This window comes from Melanotaenia boesemani, chromosome 6 (genome assembly GCF_017639745.1).
Source record: "Melanotaenia boesemani isolate fMelBoe1 chromosome 6, fMelBoe1.pri, whole genome shotgun sequence".
Taxonomy (NCBI): domain Eukaryota; kingdom Metazoa; phylum Chordata; class Actinopteri; order Atheriniformes; family Melanotaeniidae; genus Melanotaenia; species Melanotaenia boesemani.
Genome location: NC_055687.1, coordinates 21,072,322 through 21,086,086, shown reverse-complemented (window position 1 = coordinate 21,086,086; position 13,765 = coordinate 21,072,322).

The window sequence follows — 13,765 nt, the reverse complement described above, 5'->3', positions numbered from 1 at the left end:
ATTGTTGGCTTTTGAAGTATTTATTTATTTATTTACTTATTTATTTATTGCCAGTGCATTTAGCAATTCCTGGTGTGTGATGATGAACAAAATTACATAATATTTACACTTGTCCAGTAGAAATGGACAAGTGGCTGTCCATTTTTTTGGTTTAAATTGGCAATTAAACACGTTTTTGTGTATCAGATAAAATGAGCACAAAAGAAAAATGACTTTCAACAACAATACGAACTGCTATTGGTAAGCTAAAGAGATTAAAAAAAATTAATTGCCAGTCTTCAAATATCTTGTTCGGTATTTTTCTTTATTGTTTATTGTATCATTATCTTTATTGTAAAAAAAAAAAGACTTTTCACACATTGGAGATAGACAGTGTGTGACTTTTTTCTAAACCTTGGGGATCTTTTTGAAATTTTGTGTCCTTCCACTGAGTGGTTTTCTATGCTTGAGATGCTTCGTTCCCGGCTAAAGAAGGTAAAGGGAGAAGCCAGAATCCGGATCTAATGAATAAGAAAAGCCTTTGGTTAAAAGGGGTCTGGTTTGTCTCTTCATGGGTCGCTTTTTATTCAGCTTTAGAAAGACGAGGAGTCCTGATTGATAAATCCCCTCTCTTGCCCCCCTGGTGCCTGTGACCCCGGAGTCATCAAGTACAATGCACAGCACCTCAGGTTTCCAAATCTGCGATTTAAAAATTGAAAAAGCAAATTTGTGTCAAATGAGGACACCTTGATGTGCTTTTGCAGCAATGATTATTCTGAGGCTGCATACCTACTGGGATACCAGCAGCTAACTGGTCACTCTACACTGCCACCTCTTCCAAAGAATATATGGCACTTGTTGCAAGTGCAAAAATCCAGCAAAGGGGATTTTCCTCAATAGCCAGCCAATACCTCAGGCCTATACCTGTCACACTCCCCCTTTGCTCTATCCTTTATTTATCACAGTTCTGGTGTTTGTTGTCTCTTTTTAAGTCCCACAATTCATTAAAAAAGGAAAAGAGGGTAGAAAGCAGAGAAGAGGGAGCGAGTATGGAGAAGCAAATCTAGCTGGGGGCTGTTGTGAAGGAGCAGGGGGTAAAGGGGAGGGATTAGGATGACTTCTTGAACACATTTTCTCCCTTTTGCTGCAATTAAACAAAGTAGGCCTATGATTAGTGCAGCGCAGGGAGCAGAGAAAAAGACACCCTTGAATCCCAATGGAGGGACCTGACTGAGCATTATTGCCTGACAATGCCTGAGTTTATTGCTGAAACCTGCTTACCCTCCTGCATGGCAAACCATGGGAACTCCAGTCAGGTGGAAACTTTTTCTCTTTTTCTTTTCCCGCTCCTTGTTTTTCTCCCCCCTCTGTCCACGGAAGCCCTCCAGGAGCTCACAGTATGGTTGAAGCCACACAACTCCCCCCTGGTAACTGAGATGTTTAGGATAAGCTCTGCCTGGTTTTTGTGCATGAGCTCACACTTGTCTGCTGTTGTTCGAACACAGTTAATGATGAGCTTCCTCTGTTTTTTCCACACCCCTTCCCTCTCCCCTGTCCTCCTCCTCCACCTCCACTCTCCTCTCCTTTTCTCCTTTCTTATTTGAAGCTAAGCGGCTGTTTAAGTGGAGTGCCTCCTCCCTCTGGCTCTTGGGAATGCTCTCAAGGGGCCCTTGCCTGGCACTGTGTGCATGACACATAATGAAAACAATTTTACGCTGCAGAGGGAAGTATGAGGCAATTACGGATGTGACAGCCACCTGCAGATTCACCCCCGACAGGCTCCAACTGCACTCTCCCAACCACTGCATCATTGCTACAAGCATTGCACAGTGTCACTGCACTGGAACCCCCCACAGCCACCCATTCCTCACAAACCACACACTCCACCAGCCCCCAGCTTCATGAATATGTGATTACTTGATGATGTTGTGAATGGCTGGGGCAGGTGAGAAAGGGTTAAGAAAAACCGGGGCTGTAATAAGTTGCCCAGCTGGAGATGGTGTTGTGTCCCTGTCGCCCTGTGGCAGCCCATAGAGGCATCTTTCCTCAAGCACTGACCCTGGGATCGGCCTCCTGAGGGGAGCCAAGAGATGACGTGACAGGAGTGTGCAAAGCGCTCCCCCAAATCTCTTGTTGGCCAATTTTACACATGAAGCTGGGCCTAAAAGCCCAAGTGGCAGGCCTAACAGAGCCCTGATTTAATTTGATAACCTGCTTAGTGAATGTGAATCAAATGAGTATTTCACATACAAATTATCTCCTTTCACCATTATGGTTTAAAGAATTACTCTTTTGGTGTGCAAAACACATGTCTCTGGACCTCTTTTTTTGTTTCTGATTTGCTTTGTTTTATACCTTGAGATAAATCTGGACGGGTTAGTCTAGGCTCTCTCAAGTGTAGTCAAGAGAGATATGAAAGACACTAGCACTACAATGTCTTGTGTCTGCACAGGCTTTTAAATTACCCAAAGGACTAAAAACTGGACAAGTTGACCCACTGATATGATGTGTGATCATTTAAGCCTTCATTCTGTCAGGTTTCTGTCCCACAGCACTTGTTCTACAGCTTCAAGCTACACCAAAGCCCCTTTGACCGGTAGATTATTCAGAGCAATGCCGAAGGAAGTGTTTTATGCCTGCTAGTCACCAGGAGTTGCCCCCTGATAGTCTGATGTGTCCTTAATAGTTCCACTGAGCAGCAGAGACAGCAGCATGATGAGTGGATCCTCAGCAACATCTGACACACGAGACACCAACTAATAAAAGCCAGTGTGCAGATGCGCGCACGCAGCTCATGCATACACCACTACAGACAAAGATGTCCTACATGACACAAAGCACAAGGGTATGAACAAAGACACCAGCTGGAGATGTGAACACAGAGCAAATCATGAGTGCTGATCACATGAAACATAGGTGGGTACACAGTGAAAAATGGCCCAGTGAAACTTGATATTATGCAATGGTTTCTGTAACCATCAATCCAATAAGGCATGAGGACTTTATTCTCTCAGTGCTCGGAAGTAGTGTAATATAATAGATGAGAAGATCAAGGTGAAACAGGAATGAATAAGTGAAAACAGCATCTCTAAGCATGAAAAATATCACAGGAGACAGTGCAGACAGTAAACTGAGGAGCAAAGAGATGAGAAGTACTAAATTAATCTTCCAGCAATATCTTGCGGAAGAGAAAAGTGCACCAGTCTTTATTTCTTATAACAACTCAAGACAAATGACCACCGCAGGTACATTAGTTCTGATAAGGGACATGCAACAAAGACAATGGCTTTCAATTTCTGATTTAATCAACCCCTAGCGTGATGTACTTCTGCAAATAACAACACAGATTAATCAGGAATCAAGACACGCAGGGGAGCAAGGGCAAGTGTCTGACTTCTCTGCATGGCTATGTGATGAAATATACATAGTATAATAAAGGGTCTTCTGCTGCCAGCACAGCCTGCCGTGGCAAGGCACCTGCGGGATTGAAGCTGTGGACACGACATTACCAAAATCTTGACTGCACTGAATTAATGAGACCAGAGCATCAGTGTGTGTGCACGTCTGATCTGGGGAGTCCTAATTTATTTCCTCTTTCCAACTCATCCTTTACAAAAATGACAGTGTCTCCTTATCGATTTTACACTCAGAGATCAATCAGCTTTGCCCTGACTCAGAGAAAATTTACAACCCCTTCCCCAACCTCCCCATTCCCATTCAGGGCTCTGGTCTGCTAAAACGGCAGGAGGGGTTAAATGACCCCCCTCCAACACACAAAGACACACTCATGCATACACACACTCAACCCATCCTCTGCCTATGTTACAGTCTGGGTAGTTAAAGTAAGCTAATCCAGAGGAAAGGAGGAGGCTGCTTCCTTGTTCAGACTGATTTGAGTCCTCTTTCTCAGCCCCTTCTTCCTATGTTACACTCCCTCACCTCAGGCAAATATATGAGCACAAAAGAATTGAGGGTGAGAGCTGTTTATGTACAAGAGTGACTACACGCAAGAATCTGCAAGAGCAGAATGCAACTGGAATGAAATAAAGTCTGCCTTAGGCTCCGAAGTGCCAGTTTTATGATTTAACTGTTTCTGTGTTATGGAATCTCTTGGATCAAATGAAAAAAAAAAAATCTTTCACGCTCTGCTAAGCGCTCTTTTACCATGTTTGCTAAGACAGAGATGAGACTAGAGAGCACTGCACCTCATGATCCAAGCTCAGAGGCATCGTGGAGTATTAACCCTGCCTGGCAGTAGCATGCGGACGCCAGCTGTACAGAGATGGCCCATGCTGTCACTCTGCCCCTCAGATGGAGCAAACTGTGCCAGAGAGAGTCAATGGTACCTGGCACTGGGTAGTCATAGCCATTAGCCAAAGCCATTACCTTGCACCAGGGCCTGGTGGGTTAATCCAGGGTTAATTCTATCGGTCGGTCTGGCAAAGGAGAGGTGAGCAGACTGACAGCACTTCAGTACATACAACACTGGAAAATTAAGTCTGTCCAGGGAAGGAGTTTGTTATTATCAAATGTTTGATTAAAAAAGAGAGGAAAAAAATTAAAATACAATCTTGTGGTTGGCAACTACCCTGATGACAAATGCCTAGATAACTTATTATCACACTCACCCTGTGTAATAAAAAGTTGTTGCAAAAAATATTAAGAAAATATTTATTTATTTCAAAAGTTAATCGTTAAATGTCATCAACTCTGCAGCCACTCCATCTAATGCCTACAGCTTCCATAAATGTTTGAATGGCTACATTCAAAAATAGCTTTATAATGCCTAAGCAGTAGTTACATGCACATGATTGATAGTGTGACAAAATATTTCTCTATTTAGCAAATCTCTCACATGGACAAGGTTATTATAGGCTTATTACTGTCACATGTAGAGGGTATAACTTAAACACTCCATCTTTTAGCAGATGTTTCTACACACAAGGAAAAAAAAAAAACAAGTTAAACAACATCATATCAAGCAAATGACACTTTATTCTGTTAAACCATAAAGTTAATTTACAAAGGACTATCTGCTGCAATCACAGCTTTAATGTAGTAGTGTGGAGGAAAAAAAGGGTAATTGGTTTGGTAAAGATCGTTTTCCATCGCACCATAAAGCACTACACAATAGAAAAGGTCGCCAATTAAGCAATCATGAATACCAAGTACCATAGCTGATGAAAATAGGCCAGTGGTTTAAATAGATTTGCAAGCAATTTACCTTTTCACAATGTTGGCAATCTGATGCAATTTGCTTGCAATTTTGTCTGCTTTCAGTAGCACTCCGCACTGACACTGAACGGTGCAAATGGCAAAGAGGACCACATAGAAAATGTAAAACTATCTTGGCCACATCAAGGTATCAGAATGGCGCTTCATCAGGAAAATTACAACAATTAGCATAAGTGCTCCAAAATCAACACTTTAAATGTCAGCACCAAAGGTTGGGCCACAGATGAGCAAGGGTGCGCAATGTCCTCCAGGATGGACTTACCGTGGAACGCAAAGCAATCAACCATCATCTCTTGCCAGTGATGGCCCCACAATTGCTGTGACATTCTCTCAGGCCTGTCATTCTCGGTCACAGACGTTTTTTTTTTTTTTTTTTTCACTTTGCTGTGATTTGCTTGCAGCAGAATTACCTCTCTCCTACTTTTAGTCTCTTTTTTCTTCCTTTTTCTTCATCATCATTTTTTACTCAGTGGATCACGACTACATACAGTGTCTTGGGCTTAAGACTTAGATCATTTTTCCATTTCAGAAAATGTAGACTGATTTATCACTTAGGATTATTTGAACTGAAACGGCAAACTCTGAATTCACCAGGACCTTCTGCTATTTTATTTTATTTTTCTTGGGATTGTAAAATTCTTAAAAACATTTCATAATATATAGATAAAAAAAAAACATTTTAATATCTTAAGCACATGTTGTGTACTTTAAATAGATATCTGTTGAGTGCATGTGGTTTATTTAAAAAGTTGCATAATAAGATTTAAAAAACACAATAAATAATAATAAAACCTCCTAAAAAATAATATCACTTTCTTTTGTTTTTTCTAAAGATAACTATCAAAGTAGAAAAAAAAAATCTGTGCTACATCTTTCACTAACCCTGACACTAACTGTACCTCTCAAAGAGTTTAATAGACAGAACACGATCCAGGCAGGATTAGTCAGTCACTGAACTGTCTCATTGCTGATGGGCAGCTGAATGTTTGAATGCCTGTTTTAAGGGCACATCTGATGTCTTCGACACCTGAAAGAACATGAATTGATAATACTTGACTGTACATGACAAGTCCTACTTCTCAATTTCAAATTAACCATCTACTTTTAAGGTGGCATGGCTGGGATGTCTCTTAGTTGTGGTGTGTAAGAGCCACTCAGCACTATCTATGTTGCATCTGCTGCCTTAAGGCACCACTTGAGCAGACAACTTTTGGCTTTGCCCAGCAGCTCCTCCCCTTGTCTCACAGGCTATCGAGCTGAACTTACCAGGAATAGCCAAAGGGGACGGTTGTGTGTGTTGACTGTCTATGTCATGACAGAGCTGACACACTGAGAGATTGAAGAATGGAAAGAGGAAGTTTTACTACTTTTTATTGCTTTGATGGCAAGAAGGTGCAATAGTTTGAATTCTAGCTATCCCTTGCTTTATACATTTAACAGCCAATACTGGTATGTGCAGATTATTTATTCAACATAAAATATATACTATTGTTGATTTAAAGTAGATCAAAAAACAAACAAACAAACAAAAAATTATTTTTCTGTAAAAGCAAAATAAGTTGTACTATCTTATGTGATTATTAAAGATAATTCTGAATGACTGGTTGGTTTAGTCAGACCTATTTTTATCTTAATAAATGTGGTCAATGCATTTGTTTTGAAATTGTGTGTTTGAACTATATTTTACATAACTTTGCAAATAAAGTCCTATTTATGCATTTAATATTATGTACAAGTAGTAGTGCTGATATTATGTACAAGTCTTGACTTGTTAAAGTCAGGATATTGACTGTTACAGCAGAGCTGCCCTTTTGTTCTGAGCTCCTTTGAAAAAGATTCAGGGAATTTCCCCCAATCAAATAGTAATAGTCTGGAAGAGGGAGTGATAAAAAGCAATAACATTAATTTATTTGGTGATAGCAATAAAATAGTAAACAAATAACTAAAAGATTCTCTTGTGTAAAACCCAAAAGGAAAAAGTGACAAGTACTGACCAATATGTGGTTATTTCTGTTGGATCATGTAAACAAGAATTATCAACGATTAGATGCTGGAATCATGTTAGCTGGTGAGAGAACCGACTTATGGTGCATTGTGTACATGGTTAGTAATGAATAAAATTAAACAAATACAGTCTAAAAGTCACTTAGACGTAAAAATAATATTTTCTAAATGAATTCTGCCAAGACTAAAGATTTAGAGAGGAAGAAAAAAAGGAAATACATGCTATTGGAGCAACCATGCAAGTGTTTGTATGAAAACAACATCAGTTGTGGGTCTCTCCTTGACACTTTCCTGTGTTTGTTAATTTGTCCGTATGGATTTCAGCTCATTCCATCCCTCTAATGCTGTGTTTTGTCAATATCTGGTCACAGCGTTGTCTATTCCTCACTGTGGTGTATTTAATATTTACCAGCATCTGAGCCTTATTAAAGCAAGATGAATCAGCTGGCTGCCGATAGATTTTCTTTTGGTGCAGAATAAAAGAGAGCAAAGTGGACAAGAGAGCTCAAGACAGGGAGGAGAGGAAAAAGTTTATCTGCTCTGATGCTCAGCATGCAGAGGCCCGACTCGGGAGCGGCCCCCAGTGTTGGAGAAGTTTGGGAGCTTGCTTATGATGGGCTCGAGCCTGGCTCCCAGCTCGCTCCTTTGTATGGACCCTGCTCTCTAATTACAGCTGATGAGTGTGTATGTGAGGGAGAGTGAGGGAGAGAGGGGGGAGGAAAAGGACAGCTAGAGTGAGGGGGTTTAGGGGGGGAACACAAGCAGGTGACAGGACGAGGAGAGGAACCTGTGGCAGATCCTCGGCACCATCAGGCACAACGTAGCCGCAGCCTGACAGCTAATTAGAAACGACACGGATTTCTCCCAATGTAACAGATGTTGCCTAATCAGTCCAGCTCGGGAGAACCCTGCGCCAGCAACATTTCATGCACAATTTAACCATCTAAAAGGGATGAAATACTTAATGTATTGTAAGGCCAGCACAGCTGTTTCTCTCGTCTGAAAAATTTCCAGTCAAAAATATACTTGTTTTATGTAACTCTAACCAAGTGTTTATAATGCTATAATAGCTGAGAAAAATTGCTGTCACACATCTGCCAAAGATTTAAGCTCTGCTGGTTACTATAACATTGATAGAGCAAAGGAGCAAATGCAGATCTGACTTTTTTGAGTCTTGAATGGGTTGCCACTCCAACAGAGGATCAATAAACTAGCATATGAAAAAGGAAAAATTTTCTCTAAATACCATTGGAATTGTGGCAATAATTTATATGAAAAATAAAAATGTGTATGGATGCAAATTAGTTGATAAGTATAGTCATTTTAAAGTTTATATTTTAAACTTTTCATGTTTTAGTATCTTGTTACAGGAAAATCAGCTAAATGCTTTGTTTTTGTTCTTTTTTCTGCCCACTGCAGACTGCTAAAGATATCATTAATATATACACTGTATACACAGTATAAACCACAGTTCTCCAAGCCAGCAGGAAAACATCTGTGGCTCTGATGGTAATGATGTGTTTCCATTTGCCACACTATCAGGTAAATGTAAATTTGCATCCTCACTGTCCCATGTAACATTCTTCATCTGCTCCAATGTTGGAGGTATCGCCTCATCTCTGCATTTTTATCTGATGCACTGGGTGACAGGTAATCCAGTAATCTAGCTGAAAGTTCCAACAATTGCACACAGAGAAAAAAAAAGAAAAAAAAAATCCCTTGCTGATGAAATCTGAGCAGTTATCACACTAACCATTACCTGTCAAGCTCTCTGCTTCAATTTAAGGGTGCATCAATTTTCTGAAGAGGAAATCAAGGGCGAGGAAGAAAAGCAGTCCAGATAAACAGTGACAAAGGCCTCTTTTCTGTTGCTTTTTATTTATGATGGGATGTTGCTGTGTGGGGACTGCTGCAAGGGCTTTATCAGACCAACTGATACATCTCTGATAGCCTGGGAGTCTTCACCCTTGATGAAGTGTTTCACTTGCCAAAGAAGATTTCGAACTAAAATGACTTTCCCTCAAAAAGCTGTGGAGATAGAGGGGGAGTCCCTGAATGGCCACACATGGCTGAGTGCAGCAACAGAGTGAACAAACAAAGACACAACCTAGTATGTGCTGGCACATATGTGTGTGTGTGTGGACTTCTCTTTGTTTTTTGTCCTTATGTTTCTGACTTTGCTCCTGCTTTATGCTTCCATGTAAAGAAAATAAAAAACATCATTCTCTCCAGCTTCTCTTTTCATGGCAAACTATTTATTAAACAATAAAACCAACTTTTAACTGATATGAGGCTCTGATTAAGCTTCACAGCAACTCATGCCACAAAATGGAGGCCAAATGTTTTAAACATTTTCTAAAATTATGGAAAAATTACTCAAAATGTATCTGAAAAAACTAGAACATTTAAAGTAAAAAGAGATTCATAGTAGAAAAACTAAAAAAAAGAACTGCACTATCTACTTCTTGTGCAATAATCTCTGTGAGATGTGATGATTTATGAGATGTGTCAGGTGTCTTTTTTTTCTTTTCACGTGTTACAGCTTAATGGTGGGATGTTTAGCAGGAGGTGGGACTCTAAGCCAACTGTTCTAATGCTCTGAAAGCTTTTGGTGGATCTGTGAGCTCATTCTAGTCAAGTGACTAAGGGCTCCCATGTTGACAGTTAACTAAGTAGACAGAGAGGAACTATAATTAGATTCATCTACTCTTATTGACAGATGCGCCAAGACTCCAGTCTGATCAATACACACACTCACCATATTGTTCCAGATACCTATAACTGTGAATATTTGTCTTAACTGCATTAGTTACAGTCAAGTAATTAAATGGAACCTTTTTTAAAAAATGAGTGTGACAACGTTTTTTTTTATATATATATTTTTAGCTCATTTAAAAAAAAATAATTTAAATATTTTGTAGTTGAAAACGTGGCAATATGAAAGACAGAATTATTCAGTGATTAAAATACAGACTGTAACAAATTATTTGGTGACCTCTGAACTGATTTGGACCTTTTCGTTTTTACAAGGAGCAATTTACATCAAAATAACTATATTTAAAGGTAGAAATACAAATTCCCCTCTCTGCATCATCTAATTTTAGAGGGAAGGAAGATGCTCTATACTCTATCTTAATCATGTGTTTGGACTGTTTTATCAGTATCTACACAATATAGTGTTCTTGCATGAATGACTTTGGCCCACCACATCCTGCCCACCGGGAAAAAGCTTTTCCCCGTGAATATCTCACACTCAAACAGTGAATCCATTATTGACAATACCAAACACTCTTCATCTCCCTGCCATTGACGTTTGACCCCCTCAGTATCTTTTTTTTCTATTTAGAATCACTGATAGCTTTTTGTTTGCCATAACTCCCCACTTATATTTTCACAGCCATGACCTTGCATTGACTGACTGCTGAGCAGATTTGCAGATGGCCTACTGGTGTGTAGCAAGAAAGGATCACTATCTTTTTAGCCTTTAACACTGCTGCAGAAATCTACTCAATGGTGACGTCTCAGTAGCTCTCAGAGATGTCAATATCTGTTTTCTGCAAGTCCAAGCAGAACTTAAGCTAATTGCTGTGCATCAAAATTGGAGAAAAAAAGAGGTGATAATTGATATCAATCTACCAATGACAAGTATAGTCATGTTTGTGTTACAGGTAGTCATGTTTGTGCTTTAACTAATGACTGGGATGTGTTCTGCAACATGAAACTGACAATCTTCATTCTGTTAAAAAGCTTTTTCACTTTCCTGCATGTTGACTGATCCACTCTTAGTTACAACAGCCAAACAGGAAGTCATTTTAAAACTTACTACTAATACCTCATAATACCAATTTGCTGCATACACTGTACTTTAGGATAGTTATAAACAATTATGACTTTACTTGCAATCAAATAAAGGTTGAAAGATCGCAACAAGGAACCATTAAAAGTTTGAGAAAAGTTGAGTGAATGTGGTTATTGCTAACAAACTTGGAGCGTGATGGTTTCAACTTGTGACAGGTAATTACTCACGCTAAACGACTGCTGAGAACAGGAGAGACGCTCATTTCTGATGAATGATTCACATGTATTTTAATTTTTTCTGTCCTTTGACCTCCAGGGAAGGCTAATGTCTTTTGGGCAACCCCCCCACCACAACCACCTACACACACACACACATGCACAGACACTGCCTCCTTGGTGCTCCCTCTGAAACACAAACGCACACACTGGGAGAGAGGGCTATTGGAGTCACAGTTAATGGGATTACCCCAGCAGTCCTTAGCCAGCTCTAACCTCACCTCCAGGTCCCACTGTGGCAATGAGAGGCATCAGCATCTTTAACGCATCACGGAGAGTGCTTGTGATACCACGCTGTGGGGACCTCTGCTCTCTAACCTCTTAACACAGTAGCACTCTAACTGAAGTGACCTCTGCTGCTTTATTGAGCTACCCCCAGAGGAGACCTAAACACAGCATCCACCAGGTCACAGTATAAGACACCATTAACCCGAAACCTCTCGCTAGACTCAGTATGTTTAAAAACGTCTCCGCTGACAATCACAGCAGCATCAACACCTTGTAGGTTGACCTTGTCACACAGCAGTCCAGATACTCGATCTTTAATGTGAGGGTCACATCTCTAATGGATCTGTGCTCATGTGTCTGCGATATGTGCAGCTGACAATAAAAAGAAATGCTAATTTTTATGCTACTTTGATACTGAAAACACGGGAACTGGTACACATTCCTTCCTATCCACACTCCCAACACGATTACTTAGAAATGAAGCGGAAAATGGAAGCGATTTATTAACGAGACATTAGAGGCACTTTTAATAACCTTTCCATCCTGCACAGCAGGGAGCTGCGGATTACACCACACAGGTTTCGGTGACACCAGAAAGGAAGTCCCCCGCCGGGTGTGTGAAGAGTGCAGAGGGACACAATACCAAGCCTGGGGTTCTCACATCCCGCTCTGGGCCCTCACCCCAGGGGGAAGGACAATGGGTTAAAAAGGCATGAATGTCCTGCCTATCCAGGATATAATGTAGGTGGCTGCCACTGGGTCTGAAAGGCCTGACAGAGCAGCGGAGGGAGAGGCACAAAGAGCCCGTAATAAAAGAGATTCCTCAGGTCAGTAAAGCATTGCATTCACTCTGGCCTCCATAGCTCACAGCCTTCCCTCTCACATTCACCTTTAGTCTGTAACAACTACAGGATAGATTCAAAATAGCAAACACATCTGTGAAGTGTAAGCATTGTTCTGTTGTCTGGAAATGAATCTAATTAAAAAGTCATGTGTTTTAAGCTATTATTCATATCTGAATAATGACGTTTTTTAAAGCTAATTTTAATAATCTTTTTGTTATTTTTCCATTGTAACTACAGAGTGGAAGCAGACTTACTGGTACAAACTGCACCTGACATATTTTTAAAGGAAGCTGTTCATCTGAGCACTTTGTGAAAAAACCATCTAGATTAAAAAGAGAAGTGTCACTCCCACAAGAAGTAGAGGGAAGGATTAGAGGAATTCTGCGGTATCGGGTGACGTATGTTCGTGCAGAACTGTGAGAAATCAGCAGCTTGATTAGTTTCTTTTAAACGACCGCAGCATTCAGTTTGTCTCAGCTGAGCGCCATGCTTGGGTTACATTCATCTTTGTGTGTGCCAAACGCCACAAATCAAGTGCAGAAGTGTATTTTTTTGCAGCAAAAATTAAAGGACTAGTCAGCCGTCCAGTCTATACAAAACTGTCCCATTTGCTGCATGGAATGAACAATCATTAAAATGTGTAGCATTGTCCAATTCAATGGTTGGGACAATCAGATAATGCAAGGAGACACGGGATAATGCCCAAACAGACACATGCCTTTACTGCTCCCTTAATCTAATTAAACTAAATAAACTTATAACTGATCTCCTCTGTAACAAAACACTGCTGAGGAAGCTAATTTGCTTCCTTGTTGTGGCTCCAGAAACAGATAATACTGTTTTATTACACAAAGGTCACCAGGGAAATTAACTTCTGGGCCAGCAAATAAAAGAAAGGCCTGGCACTCAGAATAACAAGTACACACTGATTACATTCAATCATGAGAGCCCCAGCTGGATAGGACGCTGACCTTTCTGCTGTCTCGTCAGAAAATAAGATATGTAAACTCAGGGTAGGCCACTTGAGCAGGACCATCTCTGTGTTGTATTGTGGAAACAATCCAGCCAGGCAGCTACTACAAGGCAAATTGTGCAAGTTATCCATTTGAAAGAAGTTTAATTTTAACATTTGAATAGAAATTCATGGCGTTTTTCAGACTGGGTGAACACTGAATTGGATTAGGAGCACCCCACTGAATTCACAATGAATGAACAAAAGTTTTAGTTTCTTTGCCTCAAATTAAATACAGCCAAACTCTATCATTACTAGCCCACAAATGACCGAAGAAAATTTATGTTTTTATTTTTATTTTAGATGATCTTACATAAATGAACAATCTAGCAATCATTTGATGATTATCTACTCACATTCTGGCATTGTTTATAGTGGTTTCTCTAAC